This window comes from Typopeltis vanoorti, chromosome 5 (genome assembly GCF_054136105.1).
Source record: "Typopeltis vanoorti isolate ZY-2024b chromosome 5, IOZ_Tvanoo_1.0, whole genome shotgun sequence".
Taxonomy (NCBI): Eukaryota; Metazoa; Arthropoda; class Arachnida; order Uropygi; family Thelyphonidae; genus Typopeltis; species Typopeltis vanoorti.
The window spans coordinates 150,615,462-150,637,862 of record NC_143553.1 but is presented as its reverse complement, the minus strand read 5'-3'; positions in this window follow the sequence as shown (position 1 = coordinate 150,637,862).

Sequence of the window (22,401 nt, the reverse complement as noted above, 5' to 3'; positions counted from 1 at the left end):
GCCATATGAAATAGCATAACATTGACATACTTGCAACGCAACAACATATTACAATATTTAATAAGCAGTCACTGCATCAAGGAAAATTCGAAAGAATGGTGTCGACCTGTCGATCAGTTTATTATGTTTTAACTCTATGTTTTTCAGTAGTCAAATTATATTTTATAATATTTACTAAAATAAAGAGCCAAAAGGCTCCACTTCGGCGATGCAAAATTATAAAAATCAAGTGGATATTAAATCCAGCATTATTTCAAAGCCTATAAAAGTTTCTTATTTCATTTGACAGGTTCGACTAGGGGACAACTCGTAAACACCGGCAAGTGTATTCCCGTAAGCTTTCTGGTCAAATTTCATACGATACTTTTATAATTTCTGTATTCGGCTTTGAAATAATGCTGGATTTAATATCCACTTGATTTCTGTGTTTTATTATAGGCTGATAACTGCAGTATATGACATTTTTTTTATTTGCAAACGCATTTAATAGAACAGCAGATGACAAATTGGGATTGAAGTTGAGGGGTATTGGGAATGGACAGTACTAAGGATTATATAATCCTGAAACACCTGACTCTAGAAACGAAATATCGAACTTTTTCAAGTCACCTCAGACCTCCAATAATGAGGATGGTGCTTTCAAACCCTGATATTCATCTACCACATAAAAACTAGGCTGAACTAATAGAGCGAAGAAGAGAGTTGAATATACGAAATTTAGTTTTTATTCTTTGTTATAAAAATATACTGATGGCCAAATTCGGCAAAGAATTATAAGAGGAGTGAGTTTTCCTAACGTTTGGAATGAATTAAATAACTGTTATGACTGGAGAATGGGTTTGAAGTTTATGTATAATGATTATTTAATTTCGCAGAGTTGAACATAACAAAATATTACATTTTATTGTACAATATAATATTCGTAACGTCTAGACATCACAGAAAAGGATTTAAAGTGATATCTAAATCATTCTCTGTGTTGACTCAAAATTGGTGCTATTGAAATACTATATTTTGAATTCTTCATGTCCGATTAAATGCAATTAATTGATGCTGCCAAAAATGTGCAAATCTATTATGTGCAAATCTAATAAAGCAATCTATTTCAGGCTATAATAGATTATAGCCTGAAATACTAATGCTATTTATTCCATAAAATAAAAAGATTATGTCTATGCACAATCTATGTACTAATTATAATAAATCACATTTAATATATTTTTTAAATATTTTAATTTTAAATATTTTTCAATTTTTACATAAACCTATTATTAATTTTCATCATTTTATTTATATAACTACAAAATTAATGGACAGCATGGGTTTCTTACAGGAAGATTGTGTTTTTAGCAATCTATTTACTTATTATAACAATGTGATGAATACATGGGACAAGGGGGATGTATATACAGTAGTATATTTAGATTTTGCAAAGACTTTTGATAGATTACCACATGACAAACTACAGTGAACAAATTGATTCGAACACTCACATTTTCAAGAAAAATTTTAATTTCGAAAGAAAATAAGTACAAATATTAAACTGCAACATCATCTGATACTTTATATGGGCTCCTCTGTTCCTAATAAGTTCATTAATTCGCTTAGGCATGGACTCGACCAATTTTTCTTATTTCTACATTTCGAAATCATATTTTTATAACGGAGTGTAGTGAGTTATCCTTTGTATCGCAATTTAATTTTCAAAATCTCTTTTTCACTATTGTCCACAAATTTTCTATTGGTTAATATCAGAAGAGTTACCTGGCTGAAGCAATTGGATGTTGTGGTTTTTGATGAAATCTTTCACTTTTTTAAAGTGTGACATGGAGCGATATTGTGTTGGAAGATGAGTTTTTGTCTTTCTGGATCTGTGGGACGATTCTTTTCTCCAATATTTTTATGTATTGGTCACTTTTATCATACCGTAAACAAGCACAAGTGATCCGGCACGTGTGTAAAACAACCCCAGAACATCTTTTTAGCGTGTTTAGCAGCTTGTTGAAGGTGGGTGGAAGAAGTCTTCTCAACCACTGATTTGCGAACAAAGGGTACTCGCTCTCCTTGGACAAAGAAATGGCTCTCATCTGAGAGCATGACCTTCTTCCACTTCTCAACATAGTCCAATTTTTGTCCACTGGAGCCTCTTTTTCTGCATACCCTTCGCCAACAATTGTTTCTTTGTTGATCTGTGGGAAGTCCTCCCTAATTCAATCAATATTGGATGGACTGTCATGTCACAAACATTAATCCCACTAGCTGACAATTCTCTATTTAAGTCTACAGCAGACAGTCTTGGGTTCATTTTGCTTTTCCTAACTAATAAAACTAATAAATGATCTTGAGTAAGTGAAGTTTTACTTTTTCGCCCACATTTTCCTTTTCTGTTAGAAGGAAAGGTACTTGTCTCCCTAAACCTCTTTAAAATCGCATTGTACCCAAAGCAACACCACAGTCATTGACAATTAATCTTTGTCATGGATGTGTGTTGAGAAAGAGTACATTTTTTGAATGCTTTCTTGGAAGTATACCCATTTATAGCTACACAAAATGAATAAAACAGTATGAATATGAACTTGTTTATACTATTAAAAACTCACAACACTATAAATAAACATCGCAGAGATAGTTAAAACATGCAGCGTTCAACCAAAACAGTGGACTACAACCAAAATCGAAAATGGGAAACCTAAACCCAAACTATTGTGAACTGAAACAAAATCTAAACCAAAACCAAAAACCGGACGAAAATTCGGCTTGTTCGGAATAATTTAGTCGCTACTGTCGTAGTTAAGTTGTAACAGATGGGGTTGGACAGTAGAACAGTGTTGGATTGGAGATTGACTTTCTGGTAAGTATCAAGTTGTATATGGGAGAGCAATATCCCAGATGAAACAAAATCACTAGTGGTGTGCCTAAGGGGTCTGTTTTGGGGCGATTTTTATTTAATTTGTATAAAATGACATTGAAAAGGGCTCAAATGGTGATATATATATAGTTGTTTGCAGATGATCCAAAGTTGGGGGGAGTTATGAGAAGCAGAGCAGATGTTGTAGCTTTGCAAGAGGACCTAAATAGACTGTCTGAATGGGCGAATATGTGGGGGGGGGATGTCAGTTTTATCTTGAAAAGTGTAAGGTTTTAAAGTTTGGGAAGGAATGATGGGATGCAGAGTATAGGATTGTTGGGGATATTTTAGAGAAAGTGGAGGAGAGGAAGGTTTGGAGGTTGTGGGGAATACAGATGTGAAAATTCGTGGACATTTTCCGAAAGTGTGAGGACAACACAGAAAATTATGGGGAGAACATTGACTTGTAGAAGAAAGAATGTTTTGATTCCTTTGTCCAAGGCTTTGATCAGGCCGCATATGAATTACTGTGCACATATTTGGTCGCCAGGTTTTCAAAAGGATGATGAGATGTTGAAGTGGTTCCAGAGACGATTGACTAAGTTGGTTTCTAGTCTCTGGAATGTGGAATCTGGAATGTGTCTCCTATAAAGACAGATTGAGGGAATGCAAATTATAGAGCCTAGTGGATAGAAGGAAAAGGGGAGATATGATCCAGACGTCTACGTTGGTAAGGTGTAATTAGAAGATTAGCGTGGATGAGATTTTTCATAGAATATCTGGACACAGGAGAAGAACGAGAGGCCATCCTTGGAAGCTGTATAAGGTGGGGATGAGAAGTAGATTTTTTGCATGGAGAGTGGGGATGATTAGAATGCAGGGACAGTGAATGTATTTAAGTCAATGAGCCTTGCATGTGAGAATGGGATCTCCCACGATGAGTCTCTTGATTCCATGGAGGTCTGTTGGCAATAATAATAATAATTATAAATGGAAGGGATTTCAACCATAAGATACTTTTCATCAGTAATTAAGTATAACTCTGTTTTGTTTTACAACAGAATTCCACTTATTAGATCGTTATAAGGTAGGAGAAAGAGTACATTTTGTCGGACTCCCTGATTAGTTTCTATTTCCTCTGCTATGTATTCATTGATATTTATGACTGTAGTTGTATTGTTATATAGGCTCTTAATTGTATTAAATAACTGTTTTGGATAGCCTCCGTATTCTATTATATTCCATAAATTTTTTTTCTGGTAACTCAGTCAAAGGCATTTTCATAATGTTAAGTTAGTCTGAAAATTAAATTCTCATCTCTTTTCTATGAGTAGTTTGAGTGTGAATACGTCATCAGTGCGACTTCTAAATCCAGCCTGATTCTCTAACAACAAACTATCGGCAATAGTGGCAAATCGTTTATTTAAAAATTTACTACATAATTTATATGCTATGTTTAATAAGCTAATAATTCTATAATTTTCACATAAACGTCTATTTTCCTTCTTAAAAACTGAATTATTTTAGCCTTTCTCCATTCATGGGGTATATCGTAGGTAATCCAACAACTATTTAACAGCTTGAGGAATCTTATTTTAAAAGAGATATTACTTTAACTCTGAGATAATTCCATCTCTTCCTGCTGCTTTTCAATTTTTCTTTGGGAACCGAACTACACCACAGGTATACTTCGGTTCCCTACCCTAGCATTCAAGTCTTCTGCAATTATATTACAGTGATTCATCAGCTTTTCTAAGTCATTGTAAAATATTTCGTTTTCTCCTTTTTCTGGAGCATATTCCTATTACTGTTAGGTATTTTCTTTCAATTTTCAGTCTTATAATTGCTATTCTTTCTTTATAAAAGTGTAGCCCTTTGTTCTTTTATTCTGTTTTACCCCACTTAGCATTACATATTCTGCCATTTCGCCAATTCGTTTTAATTTTTTCTTAGTTTCAGTGATTACTGCTATTTTTATTCTTTTTTTTCCCTTTTAATTATTTGTTGAGTTCGGTATCTTTCCTAGTTAAGCCCTAACAATCCATGTGACGACATTTAATATATCCATCGTTCCAAATCGTTTGCCCTTTTCCTTGCTGTTGCCGTTTTGAAAATCCGGTCTACTTTTCCTTGTTTTTTTTTTATTTCTGCGTTTTTTTTTTTTTGTTTTTTTTTTACGAGAAAATTTTCCCATCCTCTTACTCAACCGGCAACCTGGAGGACCGGATTAAGTTACTTACTGACACAAATTTAAAGGAAATTGTAGTTAACTCAGAGCCACAAATAACTGTTCACTGGCTGTAATATGGGTTTAATAAATGTTTTTATTCGGAATTGCAGCCGAAGCAATTACGGCCATCAAGCCAGTGTACGTGCCTTTATTTGGTGAAAATATAAATAAAATGGAAGAAAAATACTGTGTAATATTTATTTATGTTAAAAATCGTTTATAAATAAAATTATTTAAAAAAATCACGTTCTCTGCTGAATCTGGGATGTTTTATTTAATTTTTATGTTTTCACTACGTCGTTGCTTTTTTGTACAGTTTTTGGAGTAATAATTACCTAAAATCTGTAAACGTTATTTTAAAAGTTATATACATGGAGAAGGCTGAAATGTTCTGATAAACACCCTGAACAAAAATGATATTAAAGCAACTGATATAACCACAAGAAAGAACACAGCCCTTTAACCCCGCATGTTTCATTAAATCGTAATATAGGAAAGCCTCGCTGAACGCGAATTCGATACGCGCGATAATCAGTTAGCTCGATTGAGTGAAATGATACTATTTCCCTCTTTAAGCGAGTGATTAATCAGTTACAGCGATTTTTTTTACGTTACGCGAAATGTTTTGTCGTTAATCTGCCGCAAGCGGAAAAGCTGGAAGTCATTAAGAGAAAATACGGAGTAACAAGGAAATGTTGCTACTGCTTCTTCGAGCATGATGATCACCCTAAATAGAAGCCATTTAATGATCGAGATCGAGCGTTTTCTATCACTCTGGATTGAGGATTATAACCAAAAAAGAATTCCTCGTAGAATAGGGAATATTCAAGCAAAAGCTCCCAATATTTTTACCTCATTGAAAGGGACCAAATTTCAAGAGGAATGTAAAAGCTTTACTGAGAGTTTAGAATGGTTTCACCGTTTTAAAATTCGAACTGGACTGCATAACGTAAGAATAACTGGAGAATCTGCTAGTGCTGATAAAGATTCTGCGGCCAAGTTTCTTGAAGAATTGCAAAGGATAATTCAGGAAGTTGATTATGACAATCGGCAAATATTCAACATCGACGAAATCGGTCTCTTTTGGAAGCATATGCTAACAAAAACTTTCCTAGCTAAAAGTGAAGCATCTCAACCAGGATACAAAGTATTTAAAGATCGTCTTACGCTTTTGTTGGGAGGCAATGCAGAAGGCGACTTTAAACTGAAGTCACTGAAATCTTGCGCAAAATCCAAGATCTAACATTATTGAAGAAACCAACACAATTGGAAAAGAACTTCGATTTAATGAACTGGATTATGAAGATGTGAGAAACTTGTCGATTTCCATTCAGCACACTTAAGCGAGAGTGATCTTAATGATCTCCTTCAACTAGAAGAACAGGTGCATATGAAGAAGAAGATAAGGAGTGTGAACAAGAAGAGAATGTTACGACTACGAAACTAACTGCAAAACACCTTGAGCTAGTTTTCAATCACACTGAGGATGCTCATGAAATTTTGTTTGATGATGATCCTGATAGGGAACGAAGCTTCGAAGTCCGCCGAATTCTTGATAAGGCGATCGCCAGCTATCGCAAATTGCATGACAAGATGAAAAAGTCGACCATGATTCAAACATCTTTGCTTAATATTTTTTTGTAAAAAAAAACAGCTCAATCAAATGTTTAGACATTAAATAAAAATGTAAGCAATTGATTTTGATTAACTTTGATGATTTTATCCTCTAATATAGTTTATACTCTAACCTTCCCCCCCTGTATTATGTAAATTAATTTTTTTATTTTTTTAACGATGAATAGAAGTAAGTCTATGATAAACGATTTTATTATAAACCGTTTAGTATGTTAAAAGAATATTTTTAAGTTACTATCGTAGTCTGATAATATAGGTCAAGCATCCTGCTGAGTTGTGAGCAATGTTTTTTGTCTTCGGTTTGCCTAGATACTTTTTTTTTTTTTAAATATGGATTACACTCACGAAAGGTTATAAACGTATAGGTACATCAATACTCATGGAGGGTTAGATATTCCGAAAAATATGCTGCTCTAGAAGCCATATATCTAGAGCTTTTTTTAAAGTTACTTCAGGTATCCAATAAGTGAGTAGTAGCTTCATTTTTATTCTAGTTTTATTTATTTATTTAATTTTTTTCGTAGTCATTAGGAAAAGCGCAGTCTTACGTACATTACCTACGCACGCTACCTGCACACAGACAGTGATTGGAAGAAAATAAAATATTATTCTCTTAGCGGAGAATCAGTAGATCGGAATCTCACGAACAGTCAGTTTTATAATCCTAGAAAATTAAAATGGGAAGTCTCGTCTGCGTGATGGGAGGAAATAAATGTGTTTTCTGTTTTCCACAACTGCTTCATAGAATCGATTTCTTACACGATTTTAATTAGATATCGATTCAAACATGTTTAATCGTCTATTTCTCCAGATGCTAAAAGACAAAAAAAATCACTGTATTGGCTACTGTCTGGCAAGTGATACTTTGACCTTAAGACGTGTTTTCGTAATATCTTGGCGGAGTTGCAGAATTGATTCGTCGGATTCGTTCATTAACGTTAAGAAGCAAACATTCGCACTTTCAGAGTTCATGAGGTCGGCTCTTTCTCTTACCATAAGGAGATGCTGAATCGAGAGCGTCAATGCCGTGTTCGTGGAAATCAATCGGGCCATCGACCAGAAATATTACGAAAACATAAACTGGTAGAAAATAAAAACCGACAAGCGAATAAGGATCGAAATTGTTAACATAAAAGCAGACTTCAATCATACATACTATTACTAGTCTGAATTACGGCCGAAACAACTTTTTTATCCCAAACTTTTTTGGAAACTAGTTGACAGCTGGTCTCCACTGTTAGTGATCACAGATAGCTCCATTCCCGGTTATTGATGATGAAATCTCGAAAAATGTACAGAAGACAAGTGCTGCCATCTCATGGTCCTAAATCTTAACACTCGTATTTTTCTCTGAAATAGTGTAGTTCTGTGGTCGATTTTATTGACCGTACCTCCGCCAAAGATCGACTAACTCCTCGGGAAAAGGCTGAAGAGGAAAATTGCAACCCTCGTGAGGGGATTCCAAACTGGGTCATTCCAAGTGAACTGCAAATGAACTTCCACTCTCTCATTGAGCTTCAGAGACGTCTATACAACAACTACAGCACTTTTCAACTATTCTCAAGAAATTCATTCAAAAAACCCCTGCTCCTCTTTCATCACATTGATTTTATTTAGGTAAAACCACAGTCCAACTCTTAGAATGGGCTCAATATCAGCTACACGTATAATTTCACATATGTATAGAGGTAGTCTACACGTGTAGAATACCTCTGTACTAGTATTATCTAGCCTGTCTGACAACATGGCTCCCTCTTCAATGCATTATTTAAAATAAAATAAAATCCGAAGGTATAGCAATTCCCTACAAGATTTTTGCAAAATTTCAACTATCATTCAAAATGTAGGTTGATGTTTCAGGCCAGCTATAAATCAAGATCACGCTGCCTTCATATGTGAGATATTATTGAATCCGCTGTATGGTGAATTTGTGTTCTGATAAATCAGTCGCTATTGCTTGTCATTCTTTGCTATTAGCGATCAATTTTTAAAATGGCCGTTTTACATAGAAAATTGCTGATGTGAAAGAAACTTGTTTCAAACGAAGTTACTATTTGTGATTAATATTAATTCTTTTAAGTTCATGTAAAAAAAGAAAAGGAAATTTATTATCGATTTTTAATTATTCTCTTTTAACTATTTAACCAGATTTTCTTTAAGATGTATTTAACCAGATAGATATCTGATTAAAAATATCGCCTTTACAATTAACGTAGTCAAATTAATTAATCGAAGTCCGCCGAATCCTTATCCTTATATATATAGGGACTGGCTTAAAGGGGCGAAGCAAAAATGCTTTTCATCTTCCCCGTTATCTGTAGAGCGCAGTGTAGGGATAAGGTGTTATTGAGCTATTAAAGCTCTGATCATGGCAGGAGGGTAACAGCAATAGCCGAGCCTCAGTTAGAACTTCATTGGCTACAGCATTGCCATCCATTACCCTCCAAGGGTATTATTAATCACCACATATCACGGTCGATTAATCTTCGAAGTCCGCCAATAGTCCTTATAAGGACTGGCTTAAAGGGGCGAAGCAAGAATGCTTTTTATCTTCCCCGTTATCTGTAGAGGACAGTGTAGGGATAAGGTGTTATTGAGCTATTAAAGCTCTGATCATGGCAGGAGGGTAACAGCAATAGCCGAGCCTCAGTTAGAACTTCACTGGCTACAGCATTGCCATCCGTTACCCTCCAAGGGTATTTTGGATTGAGTGAATCAATCACCGCATCTCACGGTCGATTGATTCTTTTCGAAGTCCGCCAAATATATTTAATTTAGTAAATATATTCGATATATTCAATAAATTAATTGGTGTACTTTCGTTGAATTTTTATTAGTGGTAAATATCGAGCTAAACCTTTGTGTTTTTATGAAATATTTTAAAAATAATGTAGGAATGAACGAATGCTAATTTTTAATCTTCATAGTTCAGATAATACATAAGTATTAACTGATTTTTAAATAAAGCCTTTCGGGTCTCATTGAAGATAACAAACCAACTCGCTTGTTGCGTCAAGCTACAACTGTCATTAAACTTGAAGGACACGTAATGACAAAACCGATCTATCATTCTGCGTCAAACATTTGCCAATCCAGCGATATAAATGTATTTATAAAATGTAAATAGAATGAAATTAAATATTTAAAGTTTTAAATTGCACACAGAATAATTAGTAGCATTTGTAAGAGATTTATAAGCCTCTTTTGCGAGAAAAAAAATGATATCACTGAATTTTCTTTCTAGATTTTTTTTTTAAATTAGTGGACCAGCTTTGTAAACAATCCATCGGTAGAGAGAGAGAGTAATTTACTTGGACAGATGAAGCACAGCATTGCAACCAGGAATATCATTACGTAAAGCGCAAGCTTTTTTTGTTTTGTTTTTTTTTTTGAATTTATTTAAACATATTTCAAGCTTCAAGTAATTATGAACGAAGTTTTTCCCCTGCAGTGGCGCTGCAATCGCGTGATAATCTCTTTTATCGGAACTTCCAATTGTTTAGATAACGCTGGTTTGGTCATTCAAAATCCTGTCAGTTCCAGGGATAATTAGTTTACCGTCTTTATTTCTGAAGAATATTTTTTTATATTTTTTTCGCAAAACTTTCCTATCATTAATTACTTGTGGTTGCAAGTACAGATCAATATATGCTTGGAGTATGGCGATGAATTATATTTTTTTTTAATCGAAATATCCTTCGTTAAGAATGCTAATATCTTACATAAAGAATCCTTGATAAAATTCTTATTTCAGAAAACGAAGCGAAAAAAAAAATAGAGTCTAACTACTACATATTATGTTAAAAAAAGTATAGGGCAACCACTACTTTGGTATGATACATAATGCTGTGGTCATGCATGGCGTATACTGCGCTATCTAAGGCAAACAAATAGACTCAAAGAGTTCTTTGTGCAATCTGTATGGTTTCAACGGCAAGCAAACGAACTGTAGTGGTTTCCGAAAGAGCTTATTATCATAGGATGCCATATTAGTGGTCTATGTGTTCGTGACATTAGTTAAAAAACAAATAAAAAGACTGGTTACATCACCACCAAATCAACCGCTGGCAAACATCATCAACTGATGGAAATGAATGTCAGTGTGTCCTTAGAACAAGAAAAAGCAAAGAAAAATCCAATAAAGTAACTCTCGGCATTTGTAAATAGAAACGATCGACTAATTCAAAGAATCTAAGGAGTACACGGAATAACGTTTGCGCATAAGCGAGTCAGCAACGATGCAAACTAACAGGGTAGATAACACCGCTGTAAAAAACACCGTGATTGGTCCATGGAACGTTGTAAGGACTGGTTGAATGGAAGAATGGTTCAAACACTGATATTGTCATAAACTGATAGCAAGTAAGATCATGCACGAAAGACGATCTAAATGATATTGAGATGTTATGCAATTCATGTTTCTTTGAAGTGTTTTGTTGTATCAATACTTATTTCAACATGCACGTACGTTGGTGCTAATAAAAAAATAAAACAGGACAACTCAGAAAAACTCTGAATCTGCTAGTCTTATTATGGAATTTTGTGAGTGCAATAGTTCCCTTATCCCTACGTAAGGAGTGTTTGTGCTTGCTCTTCATCAAGAGGCGTATGGATTGCGAGATATGAGCAAAAAGCAAAAATTGTTAGCAAAAAATTGGATTCCCATCATTCACCAGTATGGTATCTTTTCATAAAAAAAAGCAAGACTAGTGATGTGAAGAAGCCCAGAAATGGAGGATAAAGGCTTTTTATCTATGTCTCTCTGGAGACACAGGCACCCACTTTAAGAGTTATTGATAAAAAAAAAAAAAATGAGACTGCAGCAAACGTCAGTGAATGGCTGGTGTTGGATTTACAGCAAGTAGTATTGTTAGACATCAGTTGGTGGACAATAACCTAAAAAGCCTATCGACCCAGAAAAGAAATCATGGTTATGCACGCTTAAAAAAAACGAACATCGTAATGGAATACAGATCAATGGAAGTTCAACCTACACTGCTCAGATGGAATTTAATGTGTCAGCTACAGGCCTGATGAGGCTTTTAACTTCGACTGAAGGGTACAGTCACATAGTTTGCTTCCTACAAGTTTGAAGATCCATTTTGAGTAAAGAGACTGGTTGTCAACATTTCATTGAAAGCACAGTCAAAGCTGATGGCTACATTGACATTCTTAAAGGAAGGTAGGTTTATCAATGATCAGTTTGATGCATTTGAAAACTGAATTTCAAGATGATCCGGTACCGCATTATCGAGTTAAAGGATAAACATTGTCTTTATCGATACCTCCAGTTATTTTTGCGTTTTCGGTAACATTTCTTTTAATCCTTACTTAGCTAAAAGAATACCTACAGAAATAAAATCTCACATTTTCATTAGGGCCTGGTAATTCACTTGTTTTATCAAAAATGGTTTGATTCAGTGTGCATTCTCCCGTAGTCCTCCTATGGTCATCAACTTTGTCGTGTATATTAGGTACATCTTTGTTTCTTCCCATCAATTGTGAATATATATCTAACTGAAGATAGCACTCCTCCTTACTTTTTAGTAGTAAACAACACGATCTTATGATTTATTTAAAAAACTTATTAGGTAGCTGCTTTAAGAGTCGAACATGGCTTACAGAAAGATGATTAAAAAACTTTCTTATCTAGATTATTTTTAGAAATCCATTAAGGAGCCATCTACAAGTACAAAAAAAACTTATTTAATACTTCATAGTTTGATTACCAAGAAAAGTTTCCGTAGAAAATTAACTTAATTAGCATCTTCGAAATCTTATTTATAAAACATTATCAAATATCAAATAGAAACCGCTAGGATTATATCAAAAATGAACTTTTCAAAAAATGAGAATGTAAGGTAAGAACATTGTCAAAGGGAAAATATGCACCTGCATAAAAAAATTCAGTTTTTTAACTCCAAAATATCAAAGGAATACCGCTAATGTACTTGGAATCTCAGTTTGCAATTTCATACATTGCTTGGGAGGGGTGGGATAGAACATGAAACAGCTATATACTCTGAATGCATTCCCTCATTGAGGTGTGTGTGTGTGTGTGTGCGCGCGCGCGCTGTACCTTCAGGAATGAAAAATAACATGGTTTTGTTACAGTAAGAGTAAAGTATCATCTTTTTTCACTAGGTTGACTTTTTTTAAAGTTAATAAATATACATTGACGAAATTGACTGTTAAATGTTAATTTGTATTGTTTTATAATGTGTAAACGTATAGATTTTGTTCAACGAAATTATGACTAAAATAATACGAAATTTATTATTATTATTTTGAAGATGATTTTTTTAGCTTTACTTTAAGAATGTTTGTATTTTTTGTTCCTTTTGTGATCCATCTGGGTTAGCTTACTGGGAGTATATACCTAGCGTTTTCCTATGGTCACCTGCTGATGGCATGGCTTTGGTTACGTTCCATCGTTATCTCCATGAGTATAAATGCATATAAATCAATCTAAATGCATATTTATGTATATATTTTCCTATACATACTCGAATGTACTATGTTGATGATGCATTTAGAAATTCAGTTTAAAATATACATTTTTAATGAATGTATATATAATTATAAATTTTTGATGGAATTTTTCAATTTATGGAGGGTGGAGAAAGGACAAGAGGGCATCCTTGGAAGCTGAGAATGAATGCCGCAAAGAAGGGGGTGAAGGCTAGATTTTTCTGTCATAGTGTGGTGCGTGATTGGAATGGATTGCCATTGAATGTTGTGAGCGCAAGTAGTGCGAATGAATTCAAGAATAAGTATGATTGCTGATGCGTGTAGTGTGTGGCCTCCCTCGATCTGACTCACTGCAGGTCTTTCTTAATAATAATAATGATAATAATATTTTTTTAAAATTCAATAATTTTTATTATTAAAATTATAATTATATATTATGCATTTATAAAACATATTGTTCTGTTATTTTTAACAATGAATTTGATACAAAGTTTCCTTTTTATTATTAATGCATAATGTATTAATAATAGTTACTGTAGATGGTAATTTATAGTTGGATTTGAAGATTACATTTTTTAACAGTATTTATACAATAACAATAAATTATATATATTTTACAATTTCGGTTTTAATGTGTTTAAGCGCTGTAACTACAGCACTTCAATGTAATAAATATTTTTTTTTTATTTGTGTTGATCTCGGTTGAGATATGATGTCTCAACTTGCATCCTCGAAGCGTTTTAGTAATCTTATCTGAGGATTACACCGGTTAGTTATTGTTTATTGGTTTGATTGCTGTGTTGGAAGTAGGCTGATGTTTGAGAGGTCTGATCAAAGTGAAATTGCTGATATATCCTGGTGTCGTTGCATCTGTCTGATGGTTCACATTAATCTTTTTGTAGTCTTCTTTTTGATCTAATCAGGAGTCTTTTTTTTTCTTTTGCCACCTATTTATGTCTTCTGAGCTTTTGATTTGTATCGACTTTGAAGTGTGTGAATTCCTCAAGAATATCTTAGCATCTCTGATCCATAAAAATCGGTAATTATTTTCTGTTTTTGCTTTTCTTGCTCGGTACAACAGATTCTGGTTGAATAGTGTGAAATATTCAGATAGGAAGATTGGTGTATTGTCTTGCAATACGTTCGAATACTTGGCAACTTTTTTTTTCCCATCTGCTGGCTTTTATGCGATTTTCTCTTGTGGACTTGCTTGTAAGACGAACTAGCACTGGTGCAGGTCATGGCAAGCCTTGTTTTTTGTTCTTCCTGAGAATCCGATTTATGGTCTGAATGTTGTTATGCTGTAGGGGAATGCAATTGCTGTAGTCATGCAATTGACCTAATATTAGATCAAATACATGACCTAATTTTAAAACTACTTCTCTGAGGTTTTCTGTATGTGCAGTTTCAGGAATACCATTTATGACAAGATCTTCTTTATGTTATTGCTGATTTAAAAGTTCGTATTGTAGTTTGAGGAAATTAAGTTCTTGACGGAATTCCAATGTCTCTTTCATCAAATTATGTTGCCTGTCAGTTAGACGTTAACACTAATTTTGATGTCTTTTACCGTTTGCAAGACTTCTTCCACTGCTAAATTATTATGTTTAACAAAATCCTCATATTCGCTAGATTTATGTTTTGCTATTCGTTCGTTCTGTTTATCAAAGAATTCTTGGACAAAATCTACTAAACTGACTTTTATAGTCTCTAAACCGTTTTCTACTAGTATATTTAAAAAATTCGAATTATAGGATTCACCTTTTTTTTTTTTGGCTGTTCAGTTCGTCGTCTGATTCTGCCTCCAGTATAATCGGCTGCGTCGTGTGTGACAGCGTTTCTTTGTTCTCCCTGCAGAGTAGGCACATCCATTCCTCGCGTTTTGCACTGGATTTACGTTGCCAGGTTGTTTCTGAAAGGCCGGAACATGTACACCTTCCAACTTCTCGTTGTGGGTGGGAAGCCATCCCCCCCCCAAAAAAAAACTGCTAATATGAATAATGCTGGTTATAATACTTTTTTAATTGCTTTCAATCTGTTCTTCTCAACACTCACACTTTTTTTACATATGAGATGGGGTTTTGATGTAGATTTGATTGAGATTTAATATGCATTTAGATTTCTTGACGTATTCAGATCAGATTTCATATTTAATGCTTTCTACGTGAAGTTGATCCAGTTGCTACACTCCGCCTTAATTTCTTCTAAACTATATTTGGATTTCTTATGATTTGAAATTTAATTCCCACTGTTTCATATACAAGGAACATTTTCAAACTGAAGAAAACTAATCTCTCAATTCTGCTCATATATTTTCTTCTAGTATTATGATACTAGAAGACACGATAAAGTTAAAGGTGTTCAAATTTAGAGATAAAAAGGAAGCTGTATTTTTTTTTCGAAAGGATTTTAAATTAATCAAATAGTAAATGATGTGTTTAATTAAAATATAAGTTAATATTTCAGAGGAAAACATTATCATATCAGAGAAAAATAAAACCATTTCCACTGACAAATTCTGATAGAGTATGTATTACGTCACATGTCCTCAACTATGAAAGAATTTTATTATCATCATCAAATTCCTGCCATGTACCCTCAAGGGCTGTACAGGATATGATAGTACTACATGAAAAAAATTATACCATTACTAACTTCCTATCTACAATTTTCCTCCAAATCAGTCTGCTAGTTGTCAAGACTCCAACATTATCAGATCTTATATTTCTATCTTCTAAGGCACTTTGTACCGTATCAATCCACCTATATCTTGGTCGTCCTCTGGGTCTTTTCCTGCCAACCTGGTTGGAAACCTGTTTTGCTAATTTTTACTCGCCAATTGTGCTTAAGTGACCATACCACCTGAGATTAGCTCTGGTAACGCATTCCTGAATGCTGACAAGGTCAAGTTCTTTCCTAATATCCTCGTTTTTAATATGATATTGCCATTGATGCCATCTGTTCACGCCTCTAATCTTTCTCAGTACTCTCATATCTGTGGTCTCTAGTCTTTGATCAAGTGTTTTACTTCTGACCCGGCTCTCAGATCTATAATTTAAAATTGGTTTGAACACTGTCTTGTATACAGCTAATTTAGTGTTTGGCTAATTTCTCTCTTTTCCGTATACATTTATTCAGTTGACTTCCTACTATACCAGCTTTGTTGATTTTGTTGTATGTTTCCATATTTAATTTACTATCTTCAGCAAAAATCGTGTCTAAGTAGCTAAAATGTTTTACTTGTTCTATAGGTTCTCCATTCACAATGCAGTTGATATTTTCAGTGCTTCTGGATATTTTTAATATCTTTGTCTTGTTATTGCTGACCTTCATACCATATTTATTACAACAGTTATTCAATTTATTCAGGGAATCTTGCAGATTTGTAGCGGATTTATTTAGAATTATAACATCATCTGCATAAAATAAAGAGCCGAGATTAACATCTCTAATTTTGATATCAGGTTTAATACCACCTTTGCTTCATAATGCAATCCATATAGATAATAAATAACAGAGGGTATAATATACATCCTTGCATGACACCAGATTTAATATAAAACCATCTTCCTGGACTTTCTTCAATTCTAACAGATGACTTACAACTCAAAGACTTAAGTACCGCTTAATTCTTTCTTTAAATATTTCTTTCATTTTATTTTAAAATGAAAGAAATATCAAGGGAAAAAACTTCAAAGAATAGGTAGGAATTACAATCAAATCTCTTCTTTTAATAAAAAAAATCTATCTTGACTACTCACAATAGGCGATTTTTTTTTATTAAAGTTATAGATATTTAATTTAAAGATTTGAAGTTTAATAGCAATCACTAAGGAAGCACCTTTTCAACAAACTGCCAAATTTCACATTTATTCGTTGTTACAGTGCTTTACTCTGGTATCTGTCACTTCAATCAGACAGCATCAACTCAAGCGAGAGAGGAAAGACAAAAAAAAAAAAAAATGTAGCTTTGTAACTCGCGAAATTTTCTGACTGCTTGCTGACAGAAAGGGCTTTGACGTGTCACGACATTCTAGCGAACTTATTAGTCTTCTGTTCTTGTGTCGTTTACGAATCTAGCAGAACAAAAAAAAGAATGTGGAACTAGCAGTGTAGCAACAGGTACCTACGAACAAGTCGATGAAAAAGAATTTCTACTTTGTCGAAAGAATATGAAGAAAAGAGAGAGAGAGAGTACGAATAGAAGAGAATAAACAATATCTCTAATATACAGACTTCAACAAATATTCTTTTAGTACGCACATGTCAACATTTCAGAACTATAAATCAGAGAGTTAAAAACAAGAACAAAAAACAATATTTCTGTCCTCTGCATTTTGGTATATTTGACATCCAAATGGATAAAAAGAAGAAAGGTGAGGAAAACAATCTTGAATTTCAGTTCTTGTCCTATTTTGTTGGAAGTTACTTTTCAACAAAATAATTTTTTTGTCAAGTCAATTACGAATTACGTATTCAACATCATTCTTTTTTGACTTACGATTGAAAATACATCCTTTGTACTAGATCTTTATATATAAAAGATATAAAATATTCAGTTTAGTAATTAATAATTTATTAATTATTAATCAACTACTATTAACAGCGCTGCCAATTAATAACTATCTGAACAACTCGATGAAATACACTCTGCAACATTACTTGAATGCAACTGCAGTTATTATTAAATAAAAGTGGACTGCAATCATTTGAAGAAATTCTTGTAACTGCATTGTTGAGCACGGGGGCTGAGGCCCTGGTTCTGCCATTGGTGATCCCTCTAGCAGGTTATTCCACACGAAACCTAACTAATTTTTCTGTTTGTGTGTTAAAAGGGACATTGCAGCCACACTCATAGGCGGTACACTCATCTGGGTACTTAAACTATTGTGTTTTAGTTTTGTCTGGTGAAGCAAGAATCCTGGATTAAGCAAGAGGTTAGAAATAGTCTGTTTACGATAAACGTCTTCTGATAGGTTCTTAGAAGATACTTTAGTACTTTGGATATACGTATTTTTGCGTATATCTTTATGAGGATATACGCAAATGTTCGTAATGTAAAAATCATAATAAAAATCATCATTACTTACGCAATCATTAATTACGTAAAAATCATCATTACTTACCCAGATGAATATGATGATCAAATAGTATTAGCTACATCAGAAGATGACTTACAAAGATCATTAAAATAATTAAATGATATCTCAAAACAATACAATATGACAACATCTAAAGAAAAAACAAAAATAATGGCATTCAAAGGAGAAAACCCAATAAGAAGTAAAATAGTGATAGATAATAAAATACTAGAACAAGTAAACACTTTCAGATACTTGGGATGTGATCTATCATACGAAGAAGAAAAAGACATAGACACTAAAATATCAAACTTTGTCAAAGTAAATGGCATAATAAATAATATATTTAAGCCATCCCTGGTACAAAAAGACATTAGAATCAGACTATATAATGTCTTGTCAAAACCAACTCTACTATACGGAAGCGAAACATGGACCATAAATGGGAAAGATGAAAAACGAATTCGAACAGCAGAAATGAAGTTTCTCAGAAAAACAGCTGGATATACCAAGTGGGACCACAAAACAAATGAAGAAATCTTACAATCCCTGAAAATAAAACCAATTAATTACTACATAAGACAGTATAAACAAAAATGGATAGAACATTTAAATCGAATGGACAACAGCAGACTACCAAAAGTATTATACAGATACAAAATAAGTGGAAAAAGAAGAATCGGAAGACCAAGAAAGAGATGGCATGAGACCGGAACAGGCCACATGGCCTATATTTCATGTTAGGAAGAAGAAGAAGAAGAAGGACTTACCCCAAACTTTTGGAGTAATGACGAGATTGAGCATGAGGATATCTGTTAGTATGTGCACGTTTCCTGTCAATAAAGATCTTCAATTTTTCCGACGAATGAGTAAGTTTGACATCCGCAATAGGAAGGGGAACCGTTAACTTCTAACTCAGTGGTAAAGTCTTGAGTTATATTCTTTGGCACTGGTTGTTGAGATAGCCCAAGAACTCTTGGAGTGAATCTGGACAAAGGATTCAAATCAAGAAAATATCATCGATATATCTTTTCCACAGTCTTCATTTTATTGGAAAGGCATCCATAGTTTTTTCTTCTGTACTGGCAAATATATATTTGGCAGTACAGAAGACGGAGTTACCCATTTCTATGCCAAAGTTATGTTTGTATCCGTGTTTCTGAATGGGTAACTTCCCAACTTGGACCCTTAAGAAATTCCTTGATATAGACACTGCAACAATCTAACTTAAAAAAAAATGCTTAAAGACTGAACGAAGTAGACATTTTAATCCTTTGACGCAAGCTATGAAAATATTTTATTTATGAAAAACTATGCTTGCGTAATATACGAATAAATATATTATTGAGAAACCAAATATCAGATATACCATTGAGAAATTCAAGTAAGTTGAATTTATTCAATGAATCAGGAGTGTCAGAACTTTTCTAGATAACTAAGAATTCTTAATATAGGGGTTTATAAAACCAGTTAAACATTTTAATAGTTCAGCAACTTGTTTTGATAACTTTTAAGTAGGGAAGTCGTTGCTTTCTATAACTGGTCTCAGTGGAGTGTTTTTCTTATGTATTTTAAGCGAAGAATGAGAGAGTGTAGACGAAGCGATAGTCTGTAGGGAATTCCATAGTGGTCTTGAGGTGAATATTAGTACGGTCATTGAGTTCTCGGGTCGGATCTCGCTCTCTTGAAAATAAAGATCTGCACGAAGTAACCGAGACAATTGAAATTATATTCTTCAGTATAGTTCGCCCACTGATTAGAGATCCTTCGATACTTCTGCGCATCTCAGAAAAAGGAGAGTCCATTCCGATAATAGGGTAATCAATCCGTATTGTGGGATGAGTTGTTTATTATTACACGTCGGAAAATTAACTTCTCTTTTATGATTATTGTAGTTAACTATGTTGCTTGTATAACAGTTGGAAACTTTTACCTATAAAGCACGTGATTTCGCGTGTTGGCGACCAATTCGGACGTCCTTCATTTCTTTCTTCCCTTCAGCATGAATCGACTATTCTTGGAAAGACGCCAAGCAGGAACCTACAAACGGTGGGCGAACTATATCTGTGATTATTGTGGCATTCTCTTTATCTGCTAGAAGAGTTATAATATCTTTATTTTCCTTTAAATTTTTAAGTCACAGTAGAATGCCAGCCCTTGTTATTCTGCATGGTAACATTATCTTTTCGTGGTTTTGTTTTATTTATTGCAAAGATTGATTTCATTCGTAAAAAATTAGCCTCCTTAAGGAGAAGTAAAATGCAGCGTTTTGTATTTTTGATAATAAGAGTTCTTTGAGTATAGCAAAGTTAAATCCCTTACAAAGAGTATTATTTTTATTTTTACATTCGACAGCTGTTAACCGAAATTATTAATTATAATCTTCTTAAGAGGGAGACGATAATTAGTTCGGACGATTTCTGTCGCTCTTCTTTTAAAGCATCAAAATAAAAATTTCTAATTAAACTATAAGTTAATTAGAAATTTTTAACTTTATATATATATATATATAAAGTTCAAATCTGTCACCATTGGTCTGTATTAGCATAAAAGTGATTTAGAAGAGTATCCGGAGAGAAAGAGACTTCAAACCAGTTTAACTGTTGATCTCCCCCCCCCCCTCCTAGGAATAATTCTAAAACGGTTGTTTGACTTTTTACTCTTCAAAGAAAAAAAAAATACCCCTTCCCCTAAACACCATTGTAAATTGAATAAAAATAGAAAAGAACATTCCATCCAAGACTATATCAAAGCCAGTATAGAATAAAAGCCAGTGATAACAGATAAAAACAATAAAATAAACCTAGAAGATCTGGTCCGCGGGATCAGGTCATAAAAGGCTGTGGGACTGCCTGAATGTTGGCCTTCGCAGCCCTTTCTTCCTTGGTATAAAATCAAATGAATCTAATAATCAAATGATGCCAGTGAAACGAATAGTGCAATATACGAGGTTTATGAGACAAAATAATTCGTATAAAATCGTGTATTTAGTTAATCGTGTGAAATACATCGTAGTGACCTTCAAAGTAACCCCCCCCCGCACTAAACGCATCAGTTCCCACGCTTGTTCCATGTCATATAACAGGATTGGAAGTCCTCTTCTGTTAGCTTGATTGTGTCCCCTGTCACAGTTCTCTGGACGTTTTCTAGTTTCAAAATGGGTACTTTTCCAATGCATTTTTGGCTAAATTCACGCGAACTGACAGACAGAATGAGAAGGCGCATTGTCGTGATGTAAGGTCTAATCATTCGCAATCTCTGGACACACCTGTAAGAAGCGTTCTCGCAACCGTTCAAGTTCTTTGTAATAAATTTGATTGATAGTCACACCAGCAATTACAAATTCTCGTTGGACCAGATTATGGCTACTGACAAAGAAGATAATCGTGGTTTTGGTGTTTTGGACTTACTCACGCTTTCTCTTTCCTTCAAAAACATCTTCTGCCATTTAAACGCTTGAGCAAGTGACATATACAGTATAATCATTACCATACGTCTGCTTAATATTACCGAACCTTTCTGTAGCACTGTCTTTCCGTTCAACACAAAAATGTAATTGTAAAACGTCGTTCAAGATTTCGCTTCTCCATTTTCTTAACGAATACACCTGAAACACTTAGTAAAAACGCTTTAACTCTACAGGTGTTTATCCTACCGATGAGAAAATGGTACATACTCAAAGATAGAGAATCACTTTAACATGCTGAGTCATTGTGGATTCGACAGTGCTGCCAATTTTCGAGATGGAAAAAAAATCTCATTATTATTCGACCAGACATTTTATAGAAATGTATGAAATCAATCTCTTCTTCTTCTTTTTCTTCTTTTAATACTTTTTGTAGCCACTTCTGATTATAGTTGTCCCCCAGTTCTCTTCTATCCTGAGCTTGTTGGTGCCAGGGAATCCAATTGTTTTCCTTATATCATCTGACCATTTTCTTTCAAGTCTTCCCACAGATCATTTACCTTCATATGTCCGCCACTCCAGTAAACCTTTGTCCATCTATTGTCCTTGAGTCTTGCGATGTATCCCGCTCATTTCCATTTCTTTTGAAGTATGTTTTCTTCAATCTCTAAAAATTTTGCGTTTAGCTCTTATTTCGTCATTTTTGATTTTATCTTTGAGTCTTATGTTT